At 47.6% G+C, this 16,734-nt stretch overlaps 1 protein-coding gene across 8 annotated transcripts in view; it reads left to right on the top strand.

Moving 5' to 3' along the window:
• Nucleotides 1-3,795: 3,795 nt before the first annotated feature.
• mamo (zinc finger protein 628-like) overlaps nt 3,796-16,734 on the top strand; it is a 107,606-nt gene continuing 94,667 nt past the window's right edge. For 3 of the 8 annotated variants that reach the window (XR_012999395.1, XM_076370764.1, XM_076370771.1), the window contains exon 1: nt 3,796-3,907. The gene's annotated coding sequence lies outside the window, so the exon portion shown is untranslated. Of the gene's footprint in view, nt 3,908-3,962; nt 3,990-4,187; nt 4,257-4,359; nt 6,133-16,734 lie in introns of those variants that run through there. The other 5 variants (XM_076370767.1, XM_076370768.1, XM_076370770.1 and 2 more) reach the window with 5 other exon arrangements.

Below are 16,734 nucleotides of genomic sequence, written 5' to 3'. Positions count from 1 at the left end.
ATGCGACGCGACGCGACGTCGTTCCATTTTCTTGGAGCGATACCGCAGGACGAGCTCTCCCGCGGGAATACGCCACGGTTTTTCACGGCGACACCGTGGAACGGGGGACGCGCCGTCGATTATTTCCTGTAGGATTTAATTACGGTTTATTAGCATTCCCGCGCGGAGGCGGGGGAATTGGACGGTGAAACGAGCCGGGTCGAGACGGTTGCCGCGGGGAGGTGAATTAATTATATGGTAAACGCGAAGTAATGTGAAGTAATTGGTCGCGTATGAATATAATGTACATCGAAGTTGCCGGAGTTGGAAGAAGTTCGTCGGCAGTTCGCGGCGGGGGAATGAATTGTTTAGTTTTGTGATGATTGGTTGGGATTGAATGAAAGTGGGTGAAGATTGTGGGCGAGTGTGGGGATGGGCTGATGTTTGTTGGTTGTTCCTGTGAGATGAACGGCGTGTTTAGTGATTGGCTGTAGGGAGACGGAAGGTGGTAGCGGAGCTAAGGAAAGTATATCGTAGGAATTATTTAGATGGATGATGGTATGTTTTAGAAGAGCTCCGCGGGGTAGAAGAATTGATAGGTATATTTAGACGCGGGCTGCAATTATTTGATTTTAAATACACGCCGACTTTAAGATAATAAGTGCTACACGTTTCTTTTAATATAAAAGACAAGCTGAATCTATACACTGTCGCACATGTGCTCGGGATCACTTTTAACTTCGCAGTTTATGGGAGAATTAATAGGAATAAAAATACTGTTCGTAGGTTCTCGTCGTTGCCGTCTTTATTGGGAGTTCAGTCTATTATATTCCTCCGTTCGTCATTCGTTCTCGTAAATAGCAACATTCTATTTAAGCTCCTAATAAACACCAATAAACGAATATAACTCTATAGTTCGTCTGTAGCTTCTCTCTCTCTTTACCATTACTTCTCCACTGTCTTTAATTTACCCAAAAATTCAATGAAACGGAACACTCGATTGTCCTATCAAAAATTCCATGCTTCCTTATCGAACAACCAATCCAAGGAACTCAAGCACCGTCGCGGAGTCCAATGCCTCCGCAACACCTGAAACCCACTAAATCACCGAGATCGATAAAGGAAAATCCGGGCGATACGCGTCCGCAGGAAACAATCCCAGGATTTCCCGCGTGCGTCTCGAGGGCGACCTCAACGACGCGGCGCGTATTTTGTTTAGAAAACCCGGGGGCAGCGGATCCGAGGAATAAAACACGAGAAAAAGAGAACGGAGGCGAGAAGAAAAACGCATGGCAAATGCCCGCGCGCCCGAGGAACAATGTATAATTTATCAGAGACCGTAAGTCACGGCGATTCCCGTCGCGCTCGAGCAGAACGCTCGGCGTTCGCCGTACGGTTGTTTGACATTGCGTTCGGGAAACTGACTGGCCGCGGGAATGCAGCCCGGCGGCAAGGGCGGAAGGGTGGGAGGGGAAAAAATGAAGAATTTTTCGTGCGAGATCGATAAAGAAACAGTGCGACGGACTACGCGCGTTAACGTGCCGCTCGCCACACGCGCCGCGGCCTTCTTTCGCCGGCTATAAGAAACTATTGACATTGAGGCAATTCAATTTGCCGCGATGGCCCGCGTCCGACCGGGATTCGCTCGCGGCGGGCTCTTTCCTCGGACAGAGAGTGATCGCGAGTTATCGGGATAACGCGTGCACAGGCGACGATCGCGTCGAAGCGAGCACTCCGACATGAAATTATTCCCCGCGGCGTCGGGCCGCGCGGCGCGGCGCGTCCGCGAGGAACGAGTCCACGTGTGCCTACGTATGCGGAGGCATGAGCCAGCACGAGCCGGCGATCGCGAGCGGTCGGATGTGCTCGGCTGCTCGGCCGCAATTAGTATTACCTAAGAATCTATATAGCCGGCTGCATCGTAACAACTATATCGCACGAAAAGTACCTGTGCGCGCGCTAGCCTGGCCTGGCCTAGCCTAGGCTAGCCTAGCCGATGCACCAACCGCGTTTCACGCCACCTGGCCGCACGCGTGTTTACCTCGCCTAATCCAAAGTCACACGTGTCGCGCGTCCGCGACACTTCTAGAATTCCGATACACTTCTGCAGCGGCTCTCCGCCTCCCCCTCTCCTCGGCCGAGCATTATTTATAGTGAAATTATTTAAAACCCGCTCGGGGGAAGCACGACGACCCGAGGATCCCCGAGCGCGAGAATCGGATTGTCCGGGGGATTGGGATTTTTCGTGCGAATTGTAATTGTAATTGATGAGGCCCGTCGGTATGTTGCGCGTCACCGATGGAGGAGCTCCCGTGGACTTCGAATTGCACATTTTTAATTGATGCATCGGTTCCAGCGAGTTTTATCGAAGTCCGTGGGACGCGCGAGGTGAATCGCCATGCTTTCCAGATGGGTTTTTGTGGATTGATCGTATGGAAATTGGAATTGAAATGTAGATTCTGTATCTTATGGGCGTCATTGTGTTTCGAAGGGAGTAGTAACCTCGCCGGGGTTTCTCGAATAGTCGCAGATTTTGAACGATCAAGATCGATTACGTATACTTCGCTCGCAATTGCTTATTTCTACTCGACACTCGCTTCGCGTAAACCAGCCTACGATCCTCTATCCTCAAAGACAAACATTCCGAAACTATATCTATTTCCCGCTCGCCATCAGACTACCCGAAACCAAAATCCAATCCCAATGCTCCACCCACCGTGTTCAAAGCTCCCGAGCAACCCCAGGAAACTTAAAAAACCCCATTCGACAAACCAACAGTCCAACTCAATAAAACTCCCGTTAAAACCTTCGAGCCGAAATCCCAAAGTTACCGGGAGTAAATAAAAAGAGTCTACCGCGAGGATCTCTCTCCGAAGCATTTCGCGAAACGATCGTCCTTAACGCGCTCGGGAAAAATCTCCATATAAATTTCCGGCCGGGCGTCCTCGGCCTAGGACATCTCGCAGAGGCGTCCTAACAAAAGGAGGCAGATCCTGACAGCGTCCTGAAAGGAGCGAGGAGAGGGGTAGAAAATACTAGTGACAGCTTCGTTCCTGATCCGCACGCGAAATATCTGTTCCGCCGATTCCTTCGTCTCTCTTTCTCTCTCTTTCTCTCTCTTCAGAGGCTCCCCTCTTCGCGCATCTCTCCCCCACCGCGGTGCCGCGAATTCGAGTTACGCCAGTCGGCACCGTGCGAAATTTCTAATTTCGAGGTCAACTGCGCGGCGAACTACGTCCGAAATAATTACCCTCCGCGCTGCGTAAGACGTCAATGCGTTTGATATTCTTACACGCGCTCTCTATCTCTCCCTCTCTCCCTCTACCTCCCTTCTCTCTCTTTCACTAGTAGTCTCTCTCTCACTCTCTCTCTCTCTCTCTCTCTCTCTCTCTCTCTCTCTCTCTTTCATTCTGTCTTTCTCACTCTCTCTCTCTCTCTTTCCCTCTCTGTCTGTCTCTCTTTCTCTGTCTCTCTTGTTCTCCTCCCACCCTTACACGCGGCGGAACATAAGTTTTTTTGGTCCAACGACGCCTATGGCTCTACGAATCGCGAGATCTGCGAGGGAAACGTGCGCCGTCTCTGTGTGTGCGGGCTGTGCGCGTGAGCGTTTCACACCTGACTACTACGGTAGTCAAGCGAGCGACCGTGGCGACATCGGGTCGAAGAAAATCCGGTGTAACGGTGCGAAATCGACGCGAAAAATAGTTAAACGGCCGTGGACGATTTATCGTGGCCGAATGGTGCGCGTGGGCGGCGTCGAATCGATTTATTTGGTCGGTAAAGTCTGCGCGGCGAACACGGTAGGTTAGTTGACCGCGGGGCCGAGCGAGCGCTGAGCTGACAGTAGGCCGGCGACGTCACAGTGGGCCGGTTGAGCCTTCCTTCGTTCGATTCAGGCAGGCTCTCTATTCATTTTACATGTAGCAAGGTAAATATTTTCCGAGAATGCGAGTGATTTCCGTAACGCCGGCGAGTCTCTCTCGCGACGAACGTGTACGGCGCAGCTCGGTGTGCGTGGATCCCCGTATTTTTTCATTCGCTCCGCTTTTTTTTTTATCCGTATCATTCCCGTTCGTTCCTTCTCCATCGCCGCGCCGTTGAAAACCCGTGCGCCGTTCTGTGTTAAACGAGCCGTCGTCATTTTTCGAGCGGCCGACGAAGCCGATCCTCGAAGTTCCCCGCGGCGAAGAGGAATCCAAGAAGAACCCGACCAGGAAGAGGAAACTCCGACCCGTCGACCGGGCGCCCGCGCGCGTCCACCACGCGCGGATTCGAACGTAACAACATTTTTCTATCTATCTAAGAGCTTAAGAAACCACTGAAAAAAAAAAAACTAAAAGAGTCGCTCGAAGTTCCTGGTCACGGTGGAAAAAACGTCAACGGGCTGCTACTGCTACTGTTGTTGTTGTTGTCGCCGCTGCTGTTCGCTGTCGCGGACCCGTGTCCCGAGACAGCGTTAGGAACGAGGAGTCCACGGATGGTCATCGGCGAACCAAGTTCCCCGAACGATGTTCCTCGATCGGACCCGCTCGGAGACGCTTGCCACCGCGGCTGGAACACGGAACACGCACTTTCTCGGGAACGCCGATCACGACGATCGAGGGGGATTCGGTGGCCCGGAGCGCGGCCACCGAGGAGACACGTGAAATCGCACACACGGTTGACAGCCGCCGCGCGCGCGGCCGTCAGTGGATCCTGAAGCGTTTCCGACAGCGCGTCGCGGTGGCTCGCGGCCGATGTTGCTCGACCTTGTGCGGTTTAACGTTTTGGCAAACGTGGCCGCGACGATTGTGCCGTTGAACAGTGTCACGGGTTGATCTTCGGGCATCCAAATTCATCCGACTCGCGTTTCAGAATCTTTGTTAAACCGCTTACGTTCTTCGTTCGTCGTTCGATCGGTCGCCGATCGACGGAGTGTCTCGAAAGTTCCGAATCAACCGGAGAGATACGGAAACGTTTTTCCCGCACGCTCCACCGGGAGCGTTAGGTTAGCCGCGAGAAATTGATTACATACCAGACACGTGACAAGTGCGAAGTGGAGAACGTTTCCTGGTATCGCCGCCGCGCGCGTTGCTTTGACGATCGATCCGGAGAAATACCGATCTCGCTCCGATACGGGTTTACCGGGGGAAAAAAATGATTGACACGCGCGTAATGGTACGTACCCTGTAAAGATCGAAGGCAAAGTCAAGTTCCCTAAAGAGCAACATCGGCCGATTGTGCCTGCCGATCGGCGCGCGAAGAAGATCCGAAAACGCGGACTGGTGCGAGGATCGTACGAGTGCGTCGAGTGTATTCTTCGTTGGGCCTGTTGACAACGAAGGAGTGACAGTTCGCGGGAAGTCGACGAGTAGAATCACCGTGAAACGTTAGAGCACCGGTTGCGTCCGGCCGTGAACGGTCTAGCCACGGTCAGCGCTTAGATGGATGACCATCTATGATCTACCGTGCGCCGTTTGGCAACGACTTTGCTCGGGGCCGCCGAAAATCTCGAGCATCCTCGAGCAAACGATCGAGCAGCGAGCAGAGAGCCGGTTGGCGAGAAAGCCGCGTTAAATCCACGACGCTCACCTAACCTAAACAGCGGTGCACGCTGTCAAGAGCGCGGCAAGCCAGCTCGGTTAGCGCAGTGAAAAGTCGGATGCAACTGTGACGGCTCTAATATACGTGCACGTATGCGCACCACACGGGAACGCGTTGCGTATACACGAGAGACACGTATCGAAAAGAAAAAGAAAAGTCGCGAAAGAACGTTCTCCGATCCTCACTGTCCCCTAAACGTTCCTTCTTTCTCGCCTTTTGCCCGTCCGTCTATCTATACCTACGTGTCACCTCCTCCGCGCCTCCCCGTCTTTCTATTTCGATTGGTGTTGAAGCCGAAACGTGTTGAAGCGACGAGAAGAGTGCGTGTTCCGTGAGCAGCCGCGCGGCGGGACGAAAATATCACACGTGCGTCGGGAGTAAGCCGAGAGATTTTTGGAGGACGACGAGAGTCAAGTGGGCGATCGGCGAGAAGAACGCTTTTTCGGTGAGCGATCGGACGCGAAGAAAGAATGACGAGCGAGTCAGGAACTGTAAGAGTCAATGGAAACGAGGAGGCCGAGAGGAAGATTGAATTTTAGTTTGAACGCACGGGGAGCAGGAATTTTTGAGGTATGAGGGGTTTGGGGGGGAGACGATCGGAACGGACACGTTCGCGTTCCGCGCGGAAATCGAACGGCTCGTCCGCGGGAGACACGCTGTCACGGCCGTTTCCACCGTTCGGCCGGGGAACCTCTTCGCGGAAGTTCCTACGATCCGTATTGACAGCACGAGATTCAACCCGCGACTCGCGCGCGGGCCCTTCGATCGCGTGATTTTCTGCCGGCCACGCGACACCGGTCGTCCGATCCGCGATAACGACCGATCACCGTCCCCCGAACCCTCCGACCGCTGGTTCCTCGCCTTCGTTTTGCTTTCGGTGGAACGGGAATAGGGGCTGCCGGGTGGAACGCTGAATCGCGGTTAGATCGTAGATCGTCGAGTTAGGCTCGAGAATTTATGGGGATTGAATTGGACGTGGGTTAGTCGGTAGTTGAGGTCGCTAATTAAGATTCTTTCCCTAGGGAATGCGTGGGTGATTCAATTTTGCGAGGGTTTTGATTTTGGGGGTAGTGGAGGGATTTGATTATCGAGTATCGCCAGTATTTTTGTAATTTTGTTGTAGGCTGAGGGATTTCGAATTGATTAAGTGTTGAGTAGTCTCAGGTTAATTTTGTTACTATCGATGGAGAGAAGTTTTGCTGGGATTTTTTAGAATTTAATGTAATTCTGTGCAAGGGTTGATTAATTTGTGCTTGGAAATTGAATCTGCGGTGTAAGAATGAATTCGGTGGGAAGGTAAACAGAGAAGCTTGTAAACTCTTCGATTTATCCGCTCGGTATACAATACGGTTCTCATCATTCACAGCGCGCAACATTCTGACATTCACCGCAACGCGTCAAACTGTCACACAAAGCGTTCAACAAGGGTTAAAAACAGCATTAAAAAGAATGGCAATGCATCACGCGCGAACAACGGATCTCCCCATAAATTTCAACCGATCCGTGGAGATTATAATCGCGCTGCAAATCAGTTGGCAATACGCGAAGCGCCTATCGAGTCCGAAATAAAACCGAAATCTCATTAAGCTTTACCGAGCTGTTTACGGTAACGGAATTCCGAGCAGTCATCGCGCGCTATAAACGCATAAAAGTGCGTGCCGTAAGATACGCGGTGACATTATTAATTCGTACTTCACGGCGATGTCCACTATACATGTCAGTTATACATTAAAAGGAAGCTTAATCGTGTTCCCTCAAATAATAATCCTCCGAAAAAATTGGCACTATATCGATATTGTTAAAAAAAATGCATTGCTTAACAATTGCGAAAAACATTGACAAAGAAACCCTTAACACATCAATTGATCAATCATTCAAAAATTATAGAAATCCAATCATCCCAAAAGTTAACTCAATCTCATCAAAACCCTTACGCTACACATATTTATATTCTCTATAGAATTAATTAATCAATCATTAACAAATTTTAAAAGTCCAATCATCCCAAAAGTTAAATCAACCGCACCAAAGCCCAGTACACTACACATATTCATATTCTCTATAGAATTAATTAATCAATCATTAAAAAATGTTAGAAGTCCAATCATCCCAAAAGTTAACTCAACCGCACCAAAGCCCTGTACACTACACATCATATTCCCTATAACACTAATGAATCAGTCACTCAAAAATCTTAAAAATCTAATCATCCCAAAACTGAACTCTCAACCCCACCAAAGTCCTTCAAACACACTGAACTCCATTAAAAGACCAGAAACACCTAACGATGCCTATAAACAGCAAAATTATATAATTCAGTATCAACTGTCAATCTAATCGCCATTATTTACAAAGATCAACATACAGTCAACAAAGGAAACAAACACTCATAAATTAACCCTTCGTACTCGAAACTTTTTCTCAGTGTTATTACCAGCAATTCCAAGCAATTTTAATAGAGAAAGCATATTAACATATTAGCATATAAATAAACGATACGTATGAAAAGAAAAGTTATAGGTATATTTCATTGTTTCTCATCGATTATAGATATAAATGTTATAATATAATTTAATAATTATAAATCTAATAATAAAGTTTCACAGTTTGTAACGATAAATTTTAAATGGCTCCGTAGCCCTCGAGTTGAGAGAGTTAAGAATTATCTAGCGCATAGGGTCCAGACACCAAGTAGCTAAAGTGTTATCCAATGACGATCCATTTCCGGATGCCCGACCAGCGACCCAAGAGAGTCTGGGTAGACCTCTTTCAGTCATACGGCCCTGCATGCTAAACAGCATAGACGTTTGACGTTTCGTGAAGGTCGCGTGCTCTAGCTCGATCCTTCTCTCTCGTTGGTCGACGCGTTTCAATCTCTCGCCCCGTCTCTCTCGCTCGTTCCCTCCCGTCCCTATCTCTTTCGCACGCTCTCCGTCCTCGTTGCGTGTTCCACCGCCTCCCGTCCCTCGTCTGCCATTCCGTCCCTGTTCAACCGTCTTCGACCGTCTCGCTCTCTCTTTTTCCCTCTCTCTCTCTTTCTCTCTCGCACCGTTCCTCTCTTCTATTCCGGTCATCCGTCTCGCCCTACGCACATACGCACGTACCGTTGGGCATTTAACGATCGTGCCGCGTGAAATTGTCGCGGCTCATTGCTCTCCGGGAAGCCGCGCGAATTTTCCTGGTTCCGGAAACCTGCGCGCACCCGCGCGCGACTTCGGGCTGTCGGTTTTCGCGTGGCGATCGAAATGCGTCGGGTACGCTGGCTGAAGGTGACTTCCCGCGAGTAGTTTCGTCCGTTGATGATTGTGGTCCCTTGGCTTAGGTGTGTGCAGGAATTGTTGTGAAAGGATGAGTGTGCTCGTGACGATCATCTGTCTTTCTTGGATTTGGACGTGTTGAGTCTTGGAGTAGGTTTGAGGTAGCTTGAAGCGTCGAAGAGATGAGTAGAAATTTGAACGAGTAGGATAATGTTGAGGAAATTAAAATTGTATCTAAGAATTAGGGGAATTAGCTGGGTTTATAATGATCATTGTGGTCCTTTGGATTTATTGTTCAAAGAAGATCGATGGATTGTTAGAATCGCTGGAAAGTAGATTTTTAAAGACTGATGATCTGTCTTTCTTGGATTTGGACGTGTTAAGTCTTGGAGTAGTTTTGAGGTAGTTTGAAGTGTCGACAAGATGAGTACAAGTTTGAACGAGTGGGATAATGTTGAGGAAATTAAAATTGTATCTAAGAATTAGTAACAGTAAATCTGTATTAATAACACTAGATTTACAGACGTATATTCTACACTTTATTCTATTGTTCTTAGAAAACTACGCGTTCGTCTATATAAATCGAGAAAATTGTAGCTTCAAAACTAGAGCATTGCAATGCGTATTCGCCTAATTGCACGAATCAAAATTACGAATCAACATTACTGAATAATGTTTAAAAAATTCAATATCCGTCAAATTGACGGGTTCCGTGAATCTAGTGTTAATCGTTGGAATGCAGATTTTTGAATGATGTCATAACTGTCAAGGTAGGAGAAAGCACTGATAGGTGGTGGAAAAGAAAGGGTTTGAAAGTTAGAGGATAGACATCGACGTGGACACCGAAGAATGTACTTTCTTGAAGCATTTTGTGGCCCGAGTTCCTTCCTGACGCTTGTACCTCGTAGCCCTGGGTTCTTGTACGATAGAAAAACAATGATTTCGCTGATCTAGTTAAATTGTTGCTTTCAGCAATGAAAGTGTATACATTTAAAGCTTGGGACGGGTAAAGGGTTAGTTTCGCTGCGGGTGATCCTTTCTGTCAGTCGGGCGAGCAAGTTCCTTGTTTCCTGAAAACAGTTAACGGCGATTATCGACGGAACGTTTTGTTTGTTATTGTGCGGTCGGTATGCAGGTTTCTGAAAGGTTTCGAAAGGGGACGGGGAAGTTTTCTTTGCGGAGAATCGGATAAGCGTTTTATGCCGTTAGCCGGATAGGTTCGTCTTTAAAAATGCAGTTCGTTACTTGAAAAGTGTACACTCGGGGATCGCGGATAAGGCGGGAATACTGGCGCACGCTTTAAAGTACACCCGCGCGAGAGAGCTTTGTAAGTACCACACGTGTTTTTGGATATTCGTTTGGCGCAGCGGTGGGGTCGGAACGTTTGCTCTGACATTAATATTCGATACACGCGTAAAGTAGTCTATAAACTTTCGAATGTAGTCGTTACAGTTCACCGATAAACGATCCAACAATTACAGACATTTATTTAATTACTTGAAAACATTCTATCGAGTTAACAGTTTAAAAAAACGTTCGCTTTGTTCGAATAAGTAGAACTTCTTTTGTACGTAAACAAAAGATTTCTGAATTGTTATATTCAAATATATATTATCTTGAAATGTAATATTCCTATCGCGATGAGTTCATGTAACTTCATTTAGGACAGAAATTCAATTTGGAAAGTTCTTTTATTGACCTGTATATCTGTAACACTCAACTCATGTTTATTATTCGTTATTAATTATCTGTATCCTCAGCAATGTTTGTAGAAGTTAACAATAACACGGTATTATCAATCTTCTTTAATAATTCGACACGAGCCGATAGATAAGGTCGATGAAAAACAAATCGTTTCTTACAGCTGGCTGTGTTTAGTCTAAGTAGAAACGGTGGGCGATAGACAGACACATTAGTCGGGCGTGCTCTACAAGACAAAGCTTACGTTTTCAAGCGCGATTCCCTTGATCTCTCCAATCTGGACGAGAACAAATTCTGTTTAATATTCGATTTGCATTTGTATATTAGCCCTTTGAACTCTGTAGGCTCGAATGTTGCACCGGGAATAATATTAGATATTTTAAGGGATCTTAAAGAAACTACTCTATAATTATTAGATTTTAGACATCCAAATTTTGTCCTAAGGAAAATAAAAGATCTGAAAAATGTTATAGCATTTTTCATTTTCGCTAGGGATACTATAAAAATCAGTTGCAGTTGCTGACAGATTACGAAACCATCTGGAGTGCTAAGTTAATTATCTATTCTTCGTTTAACAATCACTGTGGTAGCTGTCAGACGTTAGGTCCAAAACTCTTAGCGATGTTTGACATTATCTCCCACGTTCCAGCTGCGAAAGAATCTCTGCTCTTGGAATCGATCGCTGATCTTTCTCTCTGAAAAATGAGCGGGTGGGAAAGGTGTAGCATCGTGCGCGCCGCTCGAACGCAGCGACGCGTTTAGAAAGGACTTTCGTTCGCTTCGAAAACCGCGCTACCGCGATTCCCGTCGGTGCTGGCCGAGAACGCGAGACTTGTCACTGGGAAGCACGTAGATTGATGTGCAACAATGTCCGCGCTTCTCGTTGATTCCACAAGGTATCAATCGTGTTGTTAGCTTCGCTATCGCGCAATACAAGAAATCCATTCGTATTTATATAAGTGCATTATCTTGACTTTTATGATTCAGCGATATTCCTTCGATTACGCCGGCGTTACCAGCGAATTAAACGTTTATACGTTCGTTCGTATTTATTCGAATCACCTTCTAATTCAGTTTTATCATTATAGAACAAGCGAGCGCGGTATCCTATCGGAAAAGGATTTCGTATTTCGCCGAGCTAATAGTATTGACCAGTTATAATTTCACGAGGTATTATTCTAATTGCCGATGCTCCTCGCGTTCCTCTCGAAGTTCGTGAAATTCCATCAGTATTCCCGGCGAGAAAGAAAAAAAAGGATCGACCGGGGAAACCGAATTAAATATCTCTGTTCGCGGGAAGCTGAAAAAGTAAAGAGCGATAGGTACGGAAGTTTCTTGGCCGGTCGGAGCCGGGGAAAAGTTTGCGCGATTCGCCGAAAGAATCAGGAAGAAAAACAGACGGTCGCCGGCAGTGATAGGATACGAGCCGTATCGGGACATTTTCGGTTTAGCAACGAGCCTGGCGGACCGTTGGATCGTTTCGCGAAGTTAACGAAGATAAAGCGAGCAAAACCAACGAGAACGAACAGAATCAACTTGAAACGAAACATTCGGCGATCAAACTGAAAGCCGACGGCAAGGGAGAAATTATTTTTCAACGACACAGCCAAGGAAGCCCCTTTCTTCCTCGGCTTTTTAAACTTTCAGTCCACTTAAGGTCAAACAACGCGAAGCATGATGCACGTCATGAAAGATGCATCGCATCTTTACACCTGCTTTACAAATTCAGGAACGCGTAAAAATGCGCCTATAATCTCGCTATAATACGGCGCGGCTACCATACAAACTTTTACTCTTTTGTATAAACAAACAGATCTTTCCACGTCCATGAGAATAAGCAGCGATAATTCTCCAGGAAATCGCGAGCGGAAAAACCTATCCGAACGTCATCCAATTAATTCATTCTCCGTCGTGTCCCGCGGAAAATCTATACAGCAAGCCGCAAACAACAAGCAACATCGATTAATCAACTAATCTCTCGAACAGAAATGTTTCTGCCGCAAAAAAAAGCCCGTCGATTTGTAACCGCTTTTCCGGCGGTGGCGCGATACGCGCGAGATAAAATTCGTATCCGAACGTTAACAGTTTAACGCGGTCACGTAAATCCCTCATTGAACGTTTTTTCTGCCCGTTTTCCGCCGGGTTCTAGCGCGCTCGTGCTCGCTCGCTCGCTCGCTCGCTCGCATTAGCAGATTCAGACAGAACTGTGTCAGACGATCAGCTGTTGGCTTGGTTACTCGGTTCTCGTAAATCATAGCTGTTTCAGGGAGCGCGCGAGAGGCGGCGTCGCTCGCCGTTTTGCGGGAACGCAAAAATAAAGTCGACCGGCCCGTTACGAAAGAGACCGAGCGAGCGACAGAGAGAGAGAGAGAGAGAGAGAGAGAAAGAGAGGTAGTGAGAAAGAGAGAGAGGGAACGAACGAGCGCAGCACTTTGTACATTTTCTGGACTGATTAATAAGCGGGGGCATTCCCGTACCGTCGCTCGGGTCGTTAACCACTGATAAATCAAAGAAAGCGGGATAGACTTTCGCGACGATTTTTCAAGCGTTCCGCCAGCGAGAGATTCCCTGGGTTCGAGCGGTCTCGATTCGCCGCGAGATTTCTTTCGCGTTCGATCCGCTTGTTTTACCGATCGACGCAAGATCGTCGGCGGATCGTTCATTTCCTGGCGAGGTTCGCCGGGTTTAACGGTGGATATTGCCGGGGAAAGAAATTTAACGCGAATTTATATCAGCCATCCGCCTTTTAATCGTGCTTCGTTCGATATTTGTTGCAACAATCTAGTGAAAATTAAATTTATTTGATGTCGACATTAGTAAGTTGGCGATCCTTTTTCTATTGGGAAACTAGCAATAATGAAATAACCGTGAGCAGTTTATGGTACCGCGGCCAGGGAGCTAATCCTTCTTTTCACTACGCTCGAAGAGATTTCACACGATTCCGTTTATAAATACTGCCTACGTGAGATAAAAGGTAACAGTTTCTTGTTTTAGAACCCACTATATCTCCGTTGGCACGGACATAGTTTCAATTCGGAAAGAGTTGCTGTTCCGACGCCTGTGCGTAGACTGCCACGAGTTTCTAAGAGACACTGGTTATTCCGCGAAATCTCTAACGCAAACGTCTCTTTTGCAAACTCGCTAACGACAAAGACACATTCCCTCAAACACACACATCAAACCAATCCCACGAGGAACTAAATACCCTCCATCCGAACAAGCCCAGAGTCCTTTATCAAACCATCTCTTCCAACCGTGTGTATCATTAACCTATAACGTCCCTTTCTTTCCAGGCAGAATCCGAAAACCGAATCCAACCACGTACGAACTGAAAACGAACGTCGAAAATTCGAGCGATCCTCCGAGATACGCGTATCGTCAGCTCCGAAACATCTCTTTCCCTCGTCGAACCGACTCGACTCGCCTGAAAACCGCTGAAAACAAACGGCAACTCGAAAATTCGAGCGGTTTCGCAAAAATCCTTGGTTTCTCCCGTACGGTTGGAAAGCGTGGGTACGCGTCGGTGAGCGCTCGCGCTCGCGGCCGCGCGCGTGCAATCTGGCATCGGCATCGAAATAATCTATCGGCGCGGGTTTTACGCGGTCGCTGGAAAACGTTGCTCATTACGGCCGGCTGGGCTTCAAATGAGCCGGGAGTGTGTTCTCGGCGAAGCCGAGTGCCGCCGGTGCCACTCTTATCTGTTTTGATTATGATTACGAATCGATAAACCGCCGACGGAAGAATGTGAGCAGATGCACGTATGTTGCCTACACGGTGCGTACATTCATCGCGCGCTTCCCGGTGTGTCGTGAGAACGCGGTCGAAAGGACTCTCGAAACCGCGCGACGCGCGCCGCCTCTTATCGGATCCTCCGCTCGCCTCCCCCCTCCAGGCTCGCCGGTGATTCGATATCGGACCGTAATCGCTTCTTTTTCGGCGGGACGATAATTTCGCATTCATTCGCCGGAACGTGGGGGCCGCGCGGATGATTCGGGCCGCGGGTGATTCGCGAGTTCGATTTTATCTTATCGGCTCGGATCCGTCGAACGAAGACGTTCGAGAGAGTCGAGTACGGCCGGGATTGTAAAATGGAATTTAACCCTTTGCACTCGAAAGTTTTTCATTGGAATTATAACATTTTCCGATGAGATGCGGACGACGTTGCTTGAAAGTAATTTAACGATGATTCATTGACAAATTGGGGTACAGCTGTTTTGTTTAAATGTTTTACATAGCAACACGAAGATTGATTTAGAATACTAAATATTCATTGTTTAGCTGTATGAAATCAAGTGGTGACAGTGTCCTCTCGAGTGGGTCGTAACAGCTTGGGAATTCGTGGATGTTTGATGCAGATTAACCTCTTGCACTATCATTTTGTCGGGCGAAATCTGGGCCGTAATTGTTGCGATATCGTAATATTTGTGTTTGGCTTGAAACCGTGACCTTGAGTTGCACTCGTGACACTCGTGTTTGGCACGGAATTGTGAAATGTTGATTGAGGATTGATATTGTTTTGGTCTTGGAGTCGCTGGAGGTTTAGACCGATTTTAGAATTGATTTCTTGATCGGTGGGGTCCAATTGCGATTGATCTTGGAATTTTATCGGCTAGCGCTGGTGATAAGGTTGTTTTGTTGTATGATGGCAGGTGATATTGCGTGTTTCTTTGGGAGAAAATTTCATGTGACGATTGAAGCCGAAAAGTTTGGAATAATACTTTTACAGAACAGTGCTGTCTTTTCTATGTGTAGACGTCTATGTTCGATTTCTTGCGATCTAATTTCCAATACTTCGAGTGTTTCAAACATAAAACTATACAAAATCCACTCGATTACTTTGATGCTTAACACACTAATCGATCCAACAGAGCCAAACCAACTGAACCAATACAAAACCATCATCAAATCCAACACAATGTCGTTCCACAAGCTTCAAATTAACTTTCCACTTAACTATACTCCCACCCATTAACTCCAGCCACATACTCACCAATTTTTCCCTGAAAATCCTAACCCACATAAAATCCACTCTACAATAATCACAATCCCTTAAACGATCCACTCCCTCCAATGATCCCCGTATCAACGCTCCCGCGAACCCACAGAAACATCGCAGAAAACAATCGAAAACCTGTCCCCAAAATCCCCAAGTCCCGAAGAACGAGAAGGGGCCGAAAATTTACGACTACACAACGACCCGCCGATCGTTAATCGAAAATCGCCAAACAAATCGAGCCGTCGAACGGAGGAAAAAATGAAAAGGAAAAATCGGTTGTCTGCCGATAACGGGGATAGCCGGTCGTCGTCGACGGTTGTCGTCGTTTCGCGGGGCAGCGCTTGAATCAAGTTTCGCGCGGGGATCGGTTTGATTGGCGGCGTTCCGCGAATGATTTTCGATTTCTGCCGTCTGTCCCCCGGTGCACGCGATCATTTTTATTTCCTGCCTCCCACCCGCCCGCATTTCCGCGTCTGTGTACGTGGCTGTGTGTGTTTTTTTTCCTGTAACGGGATGGAGTCGGAGCGCGGCAGATAGAGACGTAATGATTGCAATATTCCGTTAGTAATTGCTCCAGTCGGCCGCACCGTTGAAACGTCATTCGCGCGCGACCCTGCAGATTTGTTTTTCCCCCGGCCCGATTTTCCCCCCCGACCCCCGTTTCCGGGTAAAATGTCATCCGCGGACCGCGGCCCACCGCCCTCATCCCCTTTCGTTTGGCGCATCGCGGAACGCCGCGTTCCCGGTGCCATTCATCGCGGTTCGGAATCGATACGTGCCATTAAATGTTGCCGACGCGCGTTTAAAACGCGCGAAACGCGACCGGCAAGGCGGCCTCGTTTAATTAGATTCGACAAACTTTTTCATTATTCCGAGCCCCGCGCCGGCGATTAATTGTTGCCTGTCGATTGGCTGGGCCGTGTATCGTTGATCGTGATTTTTTCATTTTTTCTTTTTGCTTTTTCGGAAAACGTATTTTTTCGTCCTGCGGGAAATGCCGTTGGACTCGGTTCGAGTCTCTTTGTTGGAGGGAGTGTCGTGTACGGTGTGATTGGAGGGTGAGTTTTTCTCGCAGTAAGATGCCACCTGAGACAGTGTGTACCGTTGGTGGCTCATTGAGGTGTGTAGGATCAAATATGTGGCCCGTCAAATGGTTTGGTAATTAGAAAACATTATCATATAGTTGAGAATTAATATATTGGCATCTTGTAAAATTAA

This window comes from Nomia melanderi, chromosome 9 (assembly GCF_051020985.1).
Source record: "Nomia melanderi isolate GNS246 chromosome 9, iyNomMela1, whole genome shotgun sequence".
NCBI classification, from domain to species: domain Eukaryota; kingdom Metazoa; phylum Arthropoda; class Insecta; order Hymenoptera; family Halictidae; genus Nomia; species Nomia melanderi.
This window is presented reverse-complemented; position numbering and strand designations above follow the sequence as displayed.